At 43.1% G+C, this 14,608-nt stretch overlaps 1 protein-coding gene across 2 annotated transcripts in view; it reads right to left on the bottom strand.

Annotated features, from left to right (window-relative positions):
* LOC110515154 (OTU domain-containing protein 7B) overlaps positions 1–5,695 on the bottom strand; it is a 34,380-nt gene extending 28,685 nt beyond the window's left edge. The window contains exon 1 of one of the 2 annotated variants that reach the window (XM_021594163.3): positions 5,262–5,695. The gene's annotated coding sequence lies outside the window, so the exon portion shown is untranslated. The remainder of the gene's footprint in view (positions 1–5,261) is intronic. The other variant, XM_090229087.1, reaches the window with a different exon arrangement.
* Between the last annotated feature and the right edge of the window lie 8,913 nt (positions 5,696–14,608).

Here is a 14,608-nt window from a genome sequence, read left to right on the forward strand (position 1 = left end):
TAAATGAATGATGATTAATGCAGAGTTGCGCCTGTGGATCTCAAGTCAGAATACCGTCAGCCCAAATTGAATTGTAAATGGTCTATTTTGCAGTTATAGAATTAGCCTTGCACTCCGAAAACACACATAAAATAACTGATTTTCAACATCAGGTAGGCCATCCTATGTATGTGCAAGGCCTACCGAACCTGTATGCAGTCCGTGGCTAGGCTAACAGCAGTGGTTAAACGAGCATTAGCAGCAACAGGCCTGGGCACTAATGCTCATGCAAATCCCCACGTGGTGCTGGCTTGGCAGTCAACGCAGTGAGGTGGCTTTACATGCCCAGGGCGAGAGGCTCCTCTCCTGCGGGGACAGGATTACTGCGGTCCTGGATCTAGAGTGGAGAGAGTGGGAAGGACTGCTGTTATGTAGTAACGGCATGGTGAGGAGCCAGCAGCCATGTGATCTTACCATGGCTTTCTTCCGGTAGAGGGCCCAGTCAAGGGGGATTGTGGAGCTTTTTTTACGTGAGAGAGCAAAAGGATAGCCTCCATTCACCCCTCTATTAGGCTTTACCCATCAACCGTTTAACCCGGTTGGCCCATCCGTAGAGCGATGCTGAGATAATATTGGGCATGCTTCAGAATGGAAAAAAATCGGGAGCATGTGTCCCACTGTTTTATATCAGTCGAAATCAATGTATTCAACATCCTACAATCAGTGATGCATCTGTGAAAAGAGTTGGCATAGCAAAGTTGAGTACAAAAACACGTCATAAAATTATAAAATAACTAGTCAGAGTATCCCAAAGCATTGGGCACACTCACCCAGTCTCTGGTTGAACACAAAGGAAGTAGGTACTAGGTAGGGCCGAGGTGCAATTGCTGATGCTTGGTTTTGAAGGCCTCGTCACCCTGACACAAACAGCCCTGGGCCCTGGCTGCTGTGTCAAAGGGCTGGCAGGCATCCAGGCATGCAGGGGAGGGTGGGGCTGAACAGGGTTTTATGAGTCGCTGTCTGTGTGCACAGGCTCTCAGAGACAAGCTTCCTATTGATTGCCCCTCTGCTGAGGAATCATGGGGATGTTTTTTTCTTCCAAAGCACATCTGGTACATTCTTGTTTTGACCATGCTGTATGCTGGCAAACAAGGATGCAGGGGTGCATGGTGGTGGAATTCTAGATGCCATGGTGATAAAGTCTTATGAAAATGTATGGAGTAGACTATATGTTCTGTGTAAAGCAGTAAATTGTGACCAACAGAAATAGTCTGAAGAATAAATCTTTGCCTAGTTAGAGAATTTCTTCAGAGGCTAGCAGGATGTTTCCATTCATGTTAACGTTTACATTACATTTGACATTTTAGTAATTTAGCAGACACTTATCCAGAGCGACTTAAAGTTAGTGCATTCATCTTAAGGTAGCTAGGTGAGATAACCACATACAGTATCACAGTCACTGTAAGCAACAAGGCCCAAGCAATCTCGGTTAACCCAGAACTAAAGTCTTGCGGAATTGGTCAGCTGCTCAATTAAGTTCTCCCAACATGATGAAATGCCCATGTAGGCCACCTCTACCCTGTTATTTTCAGGAGTCCAGGTTAACTTTGACCTTCCTGATGAAAGCAATGAAATGCCTCTGTTGGCTAGAACATTAAGCTGGAAACAACTAGGGTTGAAGGGATGATTCCTGCATGCATGGGCCTACTAAAAGCCTAGATATGCATTGCATTCCCTTCCCTGTAGCATATGGTCGTGGTAGGACAAATTACAATCCTTGAACACAGACTAGATAGAGGCAATAAGACACGTATGGTCATGCAGTTGTCCCACTAACCTGGAGAAGCACTCAACTATTTACTTATTAATCTGACCTTGTTTTCAGGGGTAAAGGGATCCTATGGAGATAGTTTTAATCTACATGGGCCTGGCACTGAAGCTGACACTGGATCCTTGAAACACACTTACTGAACAGCTGTTTGGGGGAGCCCAGCGAGAGACCACTAAAATTGTATCTCTAGATTAGGCGTTGCTGCGGAAGCAGGGTTCCACACTGAAATATAATATTCAGTCTACTACCACACAGAGACAGTCAAGATGGCTAAAGCCAACCAACACAATGGTAGGCTAAATGGCTTTGTGTGAGAGATAGAGGGTTTAGGCTTAACTCATAACTTCACGTAGGTAGGGCTTGATCATTTATAAACTGTACAGTGACACACCATTTAGACTAGAGCTTGGAGAGTGCTAGTTGAAGAGAGTGGAAAGAGGGAAAGGATCCTGAAGGACAAATGGATGGACTCTGGGGGTTTTTCTCCAAAGAACTGTCCGAATAAGACTTGAGTGCTCACAAAGGAACTGCACACAGATCAGTCATGTGTGGATGACTTCACTGTGTGTCACACATAAGCTAAAGGACACCAATAAATTAGCCAAGCACACCCTGAAAACTTCCACAATGCTCAACTGGTGATAAAACCGAAGCGAATTATGACGTCAATAGGATAATCCCTTGCCTTGATGGATTATGGCGATAATGCTCTCTGTCATCAGTGTCATGTTTCTCCCACCTGTGATTCAGCCAGCCATCCTGTTTGACATAGTGTAGTGTTTATACATCGCAGGGCTTCTTTAGAGGCAAAAAAACAAACCATTTGAATGTTGGTGGAGAAGCATGAAAAGTTGCAAATTAAGCACAGGTTTGCCATGTTTCATTGTGAAGAGTCAAAGGGCTCTACGCAAAACAATTAGTGATCACTGTCAAACAAATGCCATCCGAACACCATTTTGTTCTATGTGATAGTCATTTTTAATAGTTATTTTTTTGTGTAATGTTGGGGATTACCCTGGGGGTCGGTGTGGGGCTACACCAGTGCCATGATTACTGTATATATGTGATAACCTTTGTATGCCTGCAATGCGCAATGATGGAAAAGTACTGGGTAAATGGAGATGTACTGCTTTAGTTCTCAGGCTGAGAATTGTCTGCACCTGCTGATAGTCACCCAGCCTCAAGGCCGAGATAGTAAAGTGAGAATCCACAGTCTAGACATGTTTTTCTCATCTTAGATACTTTGTATCTAATCCAATGCAACAATATTAAGATATGATTGACGATAGGGCCTGTGGTCGCCTGTTTCGCCACACAGATCTTTACTATAGACTACTGAGGTATTCTGTATGTGAATCTCTGTCTGCAATTGCATTTTATTACTAAATAGTTTTATACCAAGGTTCCTGTGTCTGTGTCAGCTATCTGGAAGACTGATTGTTAAAGGAAACTGACATCACACCATGCAAAGGACCACCCAACAGTAACATATTTGACATTTACTGCTGGATAATTTACAAAAAACAGTCATTCACAGTGTCTTGGTTGTACTAGAGAATCTCAATATCACAGAGGGACACTATACAGGCTCCCCAAAAGATGACCTCAAGGTGTTCTGTGTGACGCTGCATGGATCAATGCGTTCCTTGAAAAAGGGAAGACTTGCGTAACAATGCAAACTTGCACTCACACCCTAGCAGTCTGCTCACTGAGGAACACTCCTCTTGCCAGTTAGCCCTTCCAGTTTGCCTTTCCAGCATCCCCCTGCATTGTCATTGAAATTTGTAGAGGTAGGAGGGATAGATGCATTTCTTCCTCCCACTGCAAAAATAGATCCCTCAGAATTCCACTGTGCTTGTGCGCTCCCTCTGAATTCTACTTGTACTAATATTAAGGCATTTGCTGCATTTGTCCCTTTTGTTCTCTCTCCTCAAGTGGTAGGCTCGATCGACTAATGTTTTAATGCAAATGGTCACAACTTGAATGACACCACAATCACATGGTCTTAAGTGAAAATGTCCTGCCAAATCACAGATATAACAAATCCCAAAATGATGCTTAATCTGTTACATGCATCATGTTATAATGCATAGTGTACTTGTAGTGGGAGCAAGACAAGCATGGGTTCAGGTTCAAGTGCATACAAACAGCAGTCAGAAAGCTACAGGGAAGGTAGAGTTGATAAGGGTTAGTCTTCTTCATCTTCTAACAATGTGCCTTCTTTACATAATGAAAAAGAGAAAAGGCCCTGTATGCCTAAGCAGTGAAGAGCCTGTCGCTCTGTCCTACTTTTATGTTGCAGGTTGTCTGCCTATACTAGACTACAAGCAAACAAAATAAATTGTAAATAAAGAGCTGAATAATTCAAGTGTAATGATACCCTTTCATTGTAGTGGTGTTGGCAATGGCGCAACGCATAGTTTACATAATGACGAGGTCTTTAAATAAACCCACTGTGGAGCTGTCAAAGCCTATATCACTCGTTTCAATCATCCAGGGAAGAATATTAGTGACCTAAGAGTGTCATTGAAATGTATTATCAATGTTTTACAATTAACTAAGCAATAGCCTAAATACGGGCAAGTATTAAACTCTCTGGGGTAAATAACTATAAAGCAGGAGTCCTTTGCATTGATATAACGTTTACTTTAAACGTTAATTATAGCAAGCAACAGGGCTACGACTTGCTGAATATTTCACCAACAATTGACTGGCAGAGGCCTCCCGTTTGAAGTTGCTCATTCCTCAAATGGATTCATAGGCCTAACGTTAGATGGGGAAAGGATGATACCAGGAGATAGTAGAATGGCTAACTAGTCAGCTAACTCAACATACCGTTAGTTAGCCCAATAATGTAACGTTAAAGGATCCGACTGATGTGTGTATATCGTCTATGAATGGGATAAGCGTTAGTTAGCTAACTAAGCATAGTACATTTGCGTCCTATCCTTTCCTGGCTAACTAGGCAGATGAGCAATAGAGAGAACTAGCCAGCTAGTTAACGTTAATGTTAGCAAAGTTATCCTGAACGTCGTTAACTAACGTTAGCTAGCAAGGCATAGTAACCGAAGCGACATTGTTAACGCGACTCGAATTAAATTGGAAGCTAACGTTATAGCTATCTATCCCGTTAATAAGTTACGGTAACAAGTCTAGCTAGCTTGTAGCTAAATTAGTTAGCTAGCTGGGCTGACTAGCTAACATCAGCTAGGTAACTTAGTTAGCTAGTTGGTCAATCGAACCAGCTCTGTTTCATGTCTTAGCCGTCTAGGAGTCTCCCACTTAAAACTTCCCATTTAATGAGTTAGCGAGCTAGTTCCTTCCAACTCATTAAAAAGGTTCATACAAAGCCAGCTACGGGTCGTCCTGTCCAAAATGTTTCCAGCTAGCTATAATGTTACAAGCTAAAGTCGCTAGCTAGCTAGCAGTTGAGTGTCCCTTGTCTGCTTACCTTGAGCGGCCTCGCAGACATTTCTTTCATCGTCCCATAATGGTCCTCCCTCTTGACAAATACTGTGAAAACCTCCACCTTTATTAGACCAGTTTTTCCTGACTTTGAGCCAATCCAGAGGTTGCAGTCTACTGTAAATCCAAAACAGGACTCAACGACAAAGTAGTTTCTTACTTACAACAACAACAATGTCAACCAAGGCGCTTCTGAGTCGAGCCAGCTGAGGTAGCCAAATTATGTCGCCTGCCAATCGCAAAACAGACAGAAGTTGACTGCCAATCTAAAACACCAATGACCACACGATACTTTTTGACTGAAATATCCCAGTGTAGCTAACGTCAAATGGAAACGGGAGAGGGGGAAACCTTCATACCCCGATTGGCTGCAGAGAAAAGAGAGGCAGGCAATCGATTCAAGGCTATGGATGGGACGGGAACTGTTCCTTCGATGAGGTCATCTGAGTGATGTTGCTAATGTGCAAACTTGTGCTTTCAGAAAGTATTCATACCCCTTGACCTATTCCACATGTTGTTGTGTTACAGCATGAACTCAAAACGGATGACATTTTAATTTTTCTCACCCATCTACACACAATACCCAATAATGACCATTTCTAAAAACTGTTTTTAGAAATGTGTGCAAATGTATTGAAAATGAAATACATTCATATCTAATTTACACAAGTATTCACACCCCTTTTCTATGACACTCCAAATTGAGCTCAGGTGCATCTAATTTCCTTTGATTGTCCTTGAGATATCACTACAACTTGATTGGAGTCTACCTGTAGCCAATTCAATTGTTTGGACATAATTTAGAAAGAAACACCCCTGTCTGTATAAGGTCTCACAGTTGACAGTGAATGTCAGAAGATTTTGAGACAAGACAAGGGTTTCCACCAGGCGCTGAGTCGAGATGACCTGTAAAATGGTGGACAGGAAAGAAAGGAGGAAAGTGGAACATATTATGAGTAAATATGGAGTGGGGGATTTCACAAGCCTTCTGGAAGATATGATGAAGGAGAAGATGGAGGGTGAAGAAGGAAAAAAAGGAGAAAGGTGTAACATGTTTTGAGGATCACACAGAACTTTTGGAGGAGCTACAGAAGAAATTGAACGTGACAAGAGTGAGGATTAATTCAATGTGGTGGCAGGTGCAGTGGTAACTGCCGAAAAGGAACTGAGTGAGAGAGTGAGGGTGAAGCACCTGCGGCGAAGTTCGTTCCTCGTCCCGATGATGACAGGGATGGTTCTGTTCCAGTGGGAGTGAGATTTGTGGAGAGAATGGATCCTTGTATTCTAGCTGATCCATATGTGGTGTCAGGTCGGGTGGAGAAGAGGTTGGTGAAAGTAACTCGAAGTGGACTTTATTATGTTTCTTCTTTCCAGAAGGAGTGGGCGCCCTGGACTACGGTACTAGGGACAATAACTGTGACTTGAAAGGAGTGATAACGTGGGTAGCATTAAGTGTTGAGGAAGATCAGCTTTAATGGAAGATTCCTAGTGTCTGTGACGCCCGTCGTTTCGTGCGACGTAGACCCGGTGGAGAGCATGGGGAAACAGAAGACGTTGTCTGACTGAGTTTTTAGGCAGTCTTTGCCTGACAAGGTCAAGTTAGGATGTGCTAGTTATCTCGTGAGAGCATTTATTCCAAAAATAGTACAGTGTTTTAGGTGACAAGCTTATGGTCATGTTGAAGCAGTGTATAGGAGGGAGATTCCTAGATGTAAGAAGGGTGCAGTAGGTAATGAGATAAAGGAATGTGAAGTATCGGTGGAGAAAGTAATGTATGCAAGCTGTGGGGGTGCCCATGGGGCTGGTGATCAGATGTGTCCGGTGAGAGAAAGATAGGTTGAGGTTGCCAGGTTCAGAGTTGTACAGACTGTGTGTGTGCACGCTGAAGCAGCGAAAACAGTGGTAGAGGAAGATGGGTACAGGGTGAGGGATCCTGAAAGGACCCAATCAAGAGAGGGCTGGGAATAATATGTGCTTCAGTAAGGTGGGTTTCTAAGCATTCATAACCATGGTTGTCAACTGTACTGCATAAATGGAACGTAAGTCACAGAAAATAGAGGTTGTGTGGTGGCAGCTGCAGAGAAGTACTTGGGATAAGAACCTCTCCCTCAACATGATCAAGACAAAGGAGATGATTGTGGACTACTGGAAAAGGAGGACCGAGCACGGCCCCATTCTCATCGAGGGGGCTGCAGTGGAGCAGGATGAGAGCTTCAAGTTCCTTGAAACTAGAATGGTCCAAACACACCAAGACAGTTGTGAAGAGGGCACAACAAATTTGTCATGGGTCCTCAGATCCTCAAAAGGTTCTACAGCTGCTACATCGAGCGCATCCTGACTGGTTGCATCACTGCCTGGTACGGCAACTGCCCAGCCTCCGACCGCAAGGCACTACAGAGGGTAGTGCGTACGGCCTAGTACATCACTGGGGCTAAGATGCTTGGCAACCAGGACCTTCTATACCAAGAGGTGTCAGAGGAAGGCCTTAAAAATTGTCAAAGACAACAGAGGAAGGCACCTAAAAGTTGGATGCGACCTGCCAACCCAATCCCAAAGACGAAGAAGAAGAAGAAGAAGAAGCGCAAATCAGATCAGTAACTATACCATAAAGTTCAAGGAACTGTCTGTAGATGTCCAACATAGAATTGTGATGAGGCCAGTGGCGACCCGTCATTCAGGGCAGGTGAGTTAATAAAGCCGCATACAAACACTGTCTCTTTTTTGCTTTCTTGAGTAAGGCAGCTCCAAAACACAGGTGTTTCAGCCTAGCTCAGTGCTTTCTGTGGTGGTGGGGCAGCCAGCAGAAAATACGAAGTGTAGGAGTTGGTAATGTTCTCTAGTTGCGCCGTGTTTGGCTCAGTGTTCTGTCACTCATGGGGACACCATGTCGCTGCAAAATCTACAGGTGGAGCTCAAAAATTCAAGCCCCTTGGTTGCTGCCATAGAGTTACATTAGAAGTGCCCATCCAAGAAGGCTCAAGGTCATTGGCCACAGATACAATTATGTCAAATAAAGTTATATCTACCGTAGCTTTGATTGGACTGATCATGTCAACATCATACTTTAAAAAAATGTATCGGTGCTCATCGGCCATTGGACATAAACACTACACAACAAGTTGGAAATCGCAAATTCAACGAGTGGTTTGGAAGGAATCAGTGGCTAACTGCAAGCATTGCAATGCAATCACTAGCCTGCTATTCATGGAAGTGGGTGTGTGGTCCAAGTCTGGGTTTAAGGGTCTCTTTTCCAAGCTTAAAATTATAAACATTCAACATTGGCCATGCTGTCAATCCATCAAAACAACTGGAAACTCTCAACTGGAAACTCGGAAGAAAATGAGTACAGACTGGAAAAATGCGTTTCGAACGGTCATCCAACTCGAAATTGCAAGTCGGGAACTCGGGCCTCTTTCTAGAGCTCTGACCTGAAGATCACTGACATCATCATGTTTCAACCTTGTTTTTTTTCCAGAGTTCCCAGTTGTCTTGAAAGCACCATAAATCCAGAGAATGCCAGATATTGATGACAAAGTTTGATGACAAAATTTGCCCACGATGGACTGCCGCGCCACCTTCCTGTTCAAGTGAGCACAGCATAACAAGGTGAGTCCAAAAATATATTATATGTTGCTGCTTAAGTGATGTAATATGCCAGGGAGATATGTATACTGTAGCTAAGAAATTAATACTAAGTGTATTTTGTGTAGTAAGCTGTTAGTAGCCCATGTATCCCACCCTAATAATTTGGTACCTTTTCCCCCTCACAACTTAGCCTACTGTTCAGACTTGTTGCTGCACATTTTTTCTATAGCCTGTTGTATAGATATGTCATTGAATAGTGTAAGAGTTTCATTGTCTGCTTATATGCCCCCTTTATTTATCCTACGGTTCTGGCTTGGTGTACAGGGAGGATAGGGCCCATGTGCTGAATTCGGTCACTGTACATTTAAAAGTGCTGAACAAATAGTTATATCGACTACGTCCGTCCTAGCTCACTCATTGTCTTAATCGAAATGACGGATTGCTTCTTATCCTCTCGTCGTCCCCTTATGCCATAGTTTGTACTTCTCTATTGTGAGTAGAAACCACATTTTATTTAAGCAAGTCAGCCATATCAGCTATGTTTTTTTTAAAGGTAGTAAATGAGGCTGAATGAACTGTTTCACTGCCAGACAAGGCTCGGCTGATAGCCAGGTGTAGCAATGGAAAGGTGTTTGGACCCTGCTGTTGGGACAGCTTTATATCGGCCCTAACAGTTTGTGGGCACCGTTTGTCACCATTACAGTGCAATTAATGTATTGTTTAGTGTTGTGTAGTGGCTTTGCTGGCATACATCTAAAAGAAAATGTGGTTTGCCCCACAAAGATTGACAAGGATAAGGCATATAACTGGGGATGGGTATAAAACAACAGTGGTCTCCTTCATTGGAAATGGAACAAATATGGAACTACCCAGACTCTGCCTAGAGCAGGCCATCAGACCAGACTGAGCAACCAGGCAAGACCTGCCTTGGTGAGGGAGGTGACCAAGAACCCAATGTCCACTCTGACAGAACTACAGAGTTCATTGGCTGAGATGGGAGAACCTGCCAGAAGGACAACCGTCTCTACAGTACTTCACCAATCTGGGCTTTATGGGAGAGCGGCCAGATGGAAAGTCTCCTGAGAAAAAGACACATGACAGCACGCCAGGGGCCTCATTAATATACTGTGCATACTGTATGTACAACATTTGCAAACCTCCATGCAAATTTGGAAAGTAAGTATTTTGTGCAAATGTGGGATATGATAAAGCTTTTTAAAAAAGGGGTTTAACCGATTAACAAGAAAGCAACCATTCTTGTTTAAGATTTTATTTTTAGAATCTAAAATGATTATAGAGCAATATTGTCCTTATTTATTTTATTTTCACAACCATTGAAAAGATATTCCTCACTTTCTCTGGCCATGATGGGTTCATATTCCCGAAGGACCCATACAACAAATTACCATGTGCATCTCTGATGTAATTTGACCTAGTAGCCTAGTAAATATATAGGCTATATAGGCTATATAGTTTTGCAATATCATATGCAGTGCGGTTTATAATGCCGGTATACAGTTGAATTTAATATTTTACATTGAAGTAGGCCCATGTATCAAGTTTATATTGTCATGTGCAGAAGTACATTGAAAGGCCTTTCTTGCTTGCTCTTTCCCAACGATGCAGTAATGAATATCAATAGTAGGCCTACTATATAATATAAATAAAAAAGTAAACTAGAACAAAAACACACGAGTTCATCCTATTTTATTTAGGTTTGGTGGAAAAGTCGATGCAAAACATTGTTGAAATCCAACGATCTGCTGACAGGTCCACAACAATTTGCCATGTTTTTCACTTTAAGAAACGCATGCATTCCTTTTCCAGATACAGTGTAAATTACTGATAAAGATTAAAACATTCTGCCAACACAGTAAATAGGCCGATAGTTTATGTAACATACTGTATTTGACAGTATGGGCTGCAGTATTGCTGTGCCGTTTCATCTAACTAATGCTAGTGCACGCACAGTTTTATTATAAAGGAAACATGCCTATGTATGGTGTGTGCCAAGTTTTATAAATGTCAATATTTGTATCTGCACTGACTTTTCAAAAATGGCGCAAGCACATATTTAGTGTGACATTTACATAACTGTTATGAGGCCCCTGGAGTTTGAAAAAAGGCACTCGAAAGACTTTGATCGTAAGACAAATTGAACTCTTTGACCTGAATGCAAAGCACTATGTCTGGAGAAAACCAGGCACAGCTCATCACCTGTCTAACACCATCCCTACCGTGAAGCATGGTGGTAGCATCATCAAGCTGTGGGGATGTTTTTCAGTGGCAGGGACTAGGGGACTGGTTAGGGTAGAGGGAACAATGAATGAAGCCAAATACAGGCAAATCCTTGATGAGAACCTGCTTCAGAGTGCAAACGACCTTAGACTGGGGCAAAGATTTGCATCTCAACAGGACAATGACCACACAGCCAAAGCAATGCTGGATTGGCTAAAGAACAAGAATGTGAGTTCTGGAGTGGCCCAGCCAAAACCTAAACGTGGATCCCATTGAAAGTCTTGAAGACTGCTGTTCACCGCCACCCCCCATTTAACTTAACAGAGCTGGAGAAAATCTGCAAGGAAGAGTGGGAGAAAATCCATTCTAGATGTGCAAATCTGATAGACATACCCAAGACAACTCAAAGATGTAATCGCCACCAAAGGTGCTTCAACAAACTATTGACCAGGGGAGTGAGTACTTAAATTAGCAAAGATTTCTAAACCATGTCTCCAATTTGTCATTATGGGGTATTGTGTATAGATGGGTGAGGAGAAAAAAAAATATTATTTTGAATTCAGGCTGTAACAAAATGTGGAATAACTCAAGGGGTATGAATACTTTCTTAAGGCAATGTACCTGTACATTTCATTACCTTGCATAAAGGTTGATAGGTTTATATACATATACTGTACATACATACCCCACAGGAGGCTGCTGGGGGGAGAATGGCTCATAATAATGGCCGGAACGGAGCAAATTGAATGACAAACACCTGGAAACCATGTGTTTGATACCATTCCACTAATTCTGCTCCAGTAATTATCACAAGTGCCACCAACCTCCTGTGAAAAACGTACGCAATAATTTAAATTTTTTTTTACCTTTATTTAACTAGGCAAGTCAGTTAAGAACAAATTCTTATTTTCAATGACGGCCTAGGAACAGTGGGTTAACTGCCTGTTCAGGGGCAGAACGACAGATTTGTACCTTGTCAGCTTGGGGATTTGAACTTGCAACCTTTCGGTTACTAGCCCAACACTCTAACCACTAGGCTACCCTGCCGCCCCAGGGCACGAGGGGGTGTGGTATATGGCCAATATACCACACACCCCCGAGGTGCCTCATTGCTATTATAAACTGGTTACCAATGTAATTAGAGCAGTTAAAAATACATGTTTTGTCAGGGCTCGAACCACCCAGTTTCTAAATGTACATACACTGCTCAAAAAAATAAAGGGAACACTAAAATAACACATCCTAGATCTAAATGAATGAAATATTCTTATTAAATACTTTTTTCTTTACATAGTTGAATGTGCTGACAACAAAATCACACAAAAATTATCAATGGAAATCAAATTTATCAACCCATGGAGGTCTGGATTTGGAGTCGCACTCAAAATTAAAGTGGAAAACCACACTACAGGCTGATCCAACTTTGATGTAATGTCCTTAAAACATGTCAAAATGAGGCTCAATAGTGTGTGTGGCCTCCACGTGCCTGTATGACCTCCCTACAACGCCTGGGCATGCTCCTGATGAAGTGGCGGATGGTCTCCTGAGGGATCTCCTCCCAGACCTGGACTAAAGCATCCGCCAACTCCTGGACAGTCTGTGGTGCAACGTGGCGTTGGTGGATGAAGCGAGACATGATGTCCCAGATGTGCTCAATTGGATTCAGGTCTGGGGAACGGGCGGGCCAGTCCATAGCATCAATGCCTTCCTCTTGCAGGAACTGCTGACACACTCCAGCCACATGAGGTCTAGCATTGTCTTGCATTAGGAGGAACCCAGGGCCAACCGCACCAGCATATGGTCTCACAAGGGGTCTGAGGATCTCATCTCGGTACATAATGGCAGTCAGGCTACCTCTGGCGAGCACATGGAGGGCTGTGCGGCCCCCCAAAGAAATGCCACCCCACACCATGACTGACCCACCGCCAAACCGGTCATGCTGGAGGATGTTGCAGGCAGCAGAACGTTCTCCACGGCATCTCCAGATTCTGTCACGTCTGTCACATGTGCTCAGTGTGGACCTGCTTTCTTTCAGCTGTGAAGAGCACAGGGCGCCAGTGGCGAATTTGCCAATCTTGGTGTTCTCTGGCAAATGCCAAACGTCCTGCACGGTGTTGGGCTGTAAGCACAACCCCCACATGTGGACGCCGGGCTCTCATACCACCCTCATGGAGTCTGTTTATGACCGTTTGAGCAGACACATGCACATTTGTGGCCTGCTGGAGGTCATTTTGCAGGGCTCTGGCAGTGCTCCTCCTTGCACAAAGGCGGAGGTAGCGGTCCTGCTGCTGGGTTGTTGCCCTCCTACACATCTCCTGATGTACTGGCCTGTCTCCTGGTAGCGCCTCCATGCTCTGGACACTACACTGACAGACACAGCAAACCTTCTTGCCACAGCTCGCATTGATGTGCCGCACTACCTGAGCCACTTGTGTGGGTTGTAGACTCCGTCTCATGCTACCACTAGAGTGAAAGCACCGCCAGCATTCAAAAGTGACCAAAACATCAGCCAGGAAGCATAGGAACCGAGGAGTGGTCTGTGGTCACCACCTGCAGAACCACTCCTTTATTGGGGGTGTCTTACTAATTGCCTATAATTTCCACTTGTCTATTCCATTTGCACAACAGCATGTGAAATTTGTCAATCAGTGTTGCTTCCTAAGTGGACAGTTTGATTTCACAGAAGTGTGATTGACTTGAAGTTATATTGTGTTGTTTAAATGTTCCCTTTATTTTTTTGAGCAGTGTACAAACTGAACAAAAATATAAACGCAACATACAATGACTTACAGTTCATATAAGGACATCAGTCAAAATAAATAAGACTCAAATCTATAAATTTCACATGGGAATACAGATTTTATTTAACCTTTAACGAGGCAAGTCAGTTTAAGAACAAATTCTTATTTACAATGACAGCCTACCCCGGCCAACGCTGGGCCAATTGTGCGCCACCCTATGGGACTCCCAATCACAGCCAGATGTGATACAGCCTGGATTCAAACAAGGGACTTTAGTAACGCCTACACATATGTTGGTCACAGATATCTTTAAAAATAGGTTGGACACACTGCCAAATTCTCTAACAACATTGGAGCTGCTTATGGTAGAAATTAACATTAAATTGTCTGGCAACATTCTTGCAGTCGGCATGCTAATTGCACACTACCTCAACTTGAGACATCTGTGGTGTTGTGTGACAAAACTGCATATTTTAGAGTGACCTTCTGTCCCCAGCACAAGGTGCATCTGTGTAATGATCATGCTGTTTAATCAGCTTCTTGATACACCCCACCTTTCAGGTGGATGGATTATCTTGGCAAGAAAAATATTGTGCATAACATTGAGAAATACATTTTGTGCAAATGGACAGTTTCTGGGATCTTTAAATTCAGATCATGGAACCAACACTTTACATGTTGCGTTTATACTTTTGTTCAGTGTACACACATATATAGAAATTAAAACATTTGTAACATCGTAACAAAACAATGACCATGGCACACATGA

The sequence above is a fragment of the Oncorhynchus mykiss genome, chromosome 3, assembly GCF_057628025.1.
Source record: "Oncorhynchus mykiss isolate SJ-2025 chromosome 3, ASM5762802v1, whole genome shotgun sequence".
NCBI lineage: Eukaryota > Metazoa > Chordata > Actinopteri > Salmoniformes > Salmonidae > Oncorhynchus > Oncorhynchus mykiss.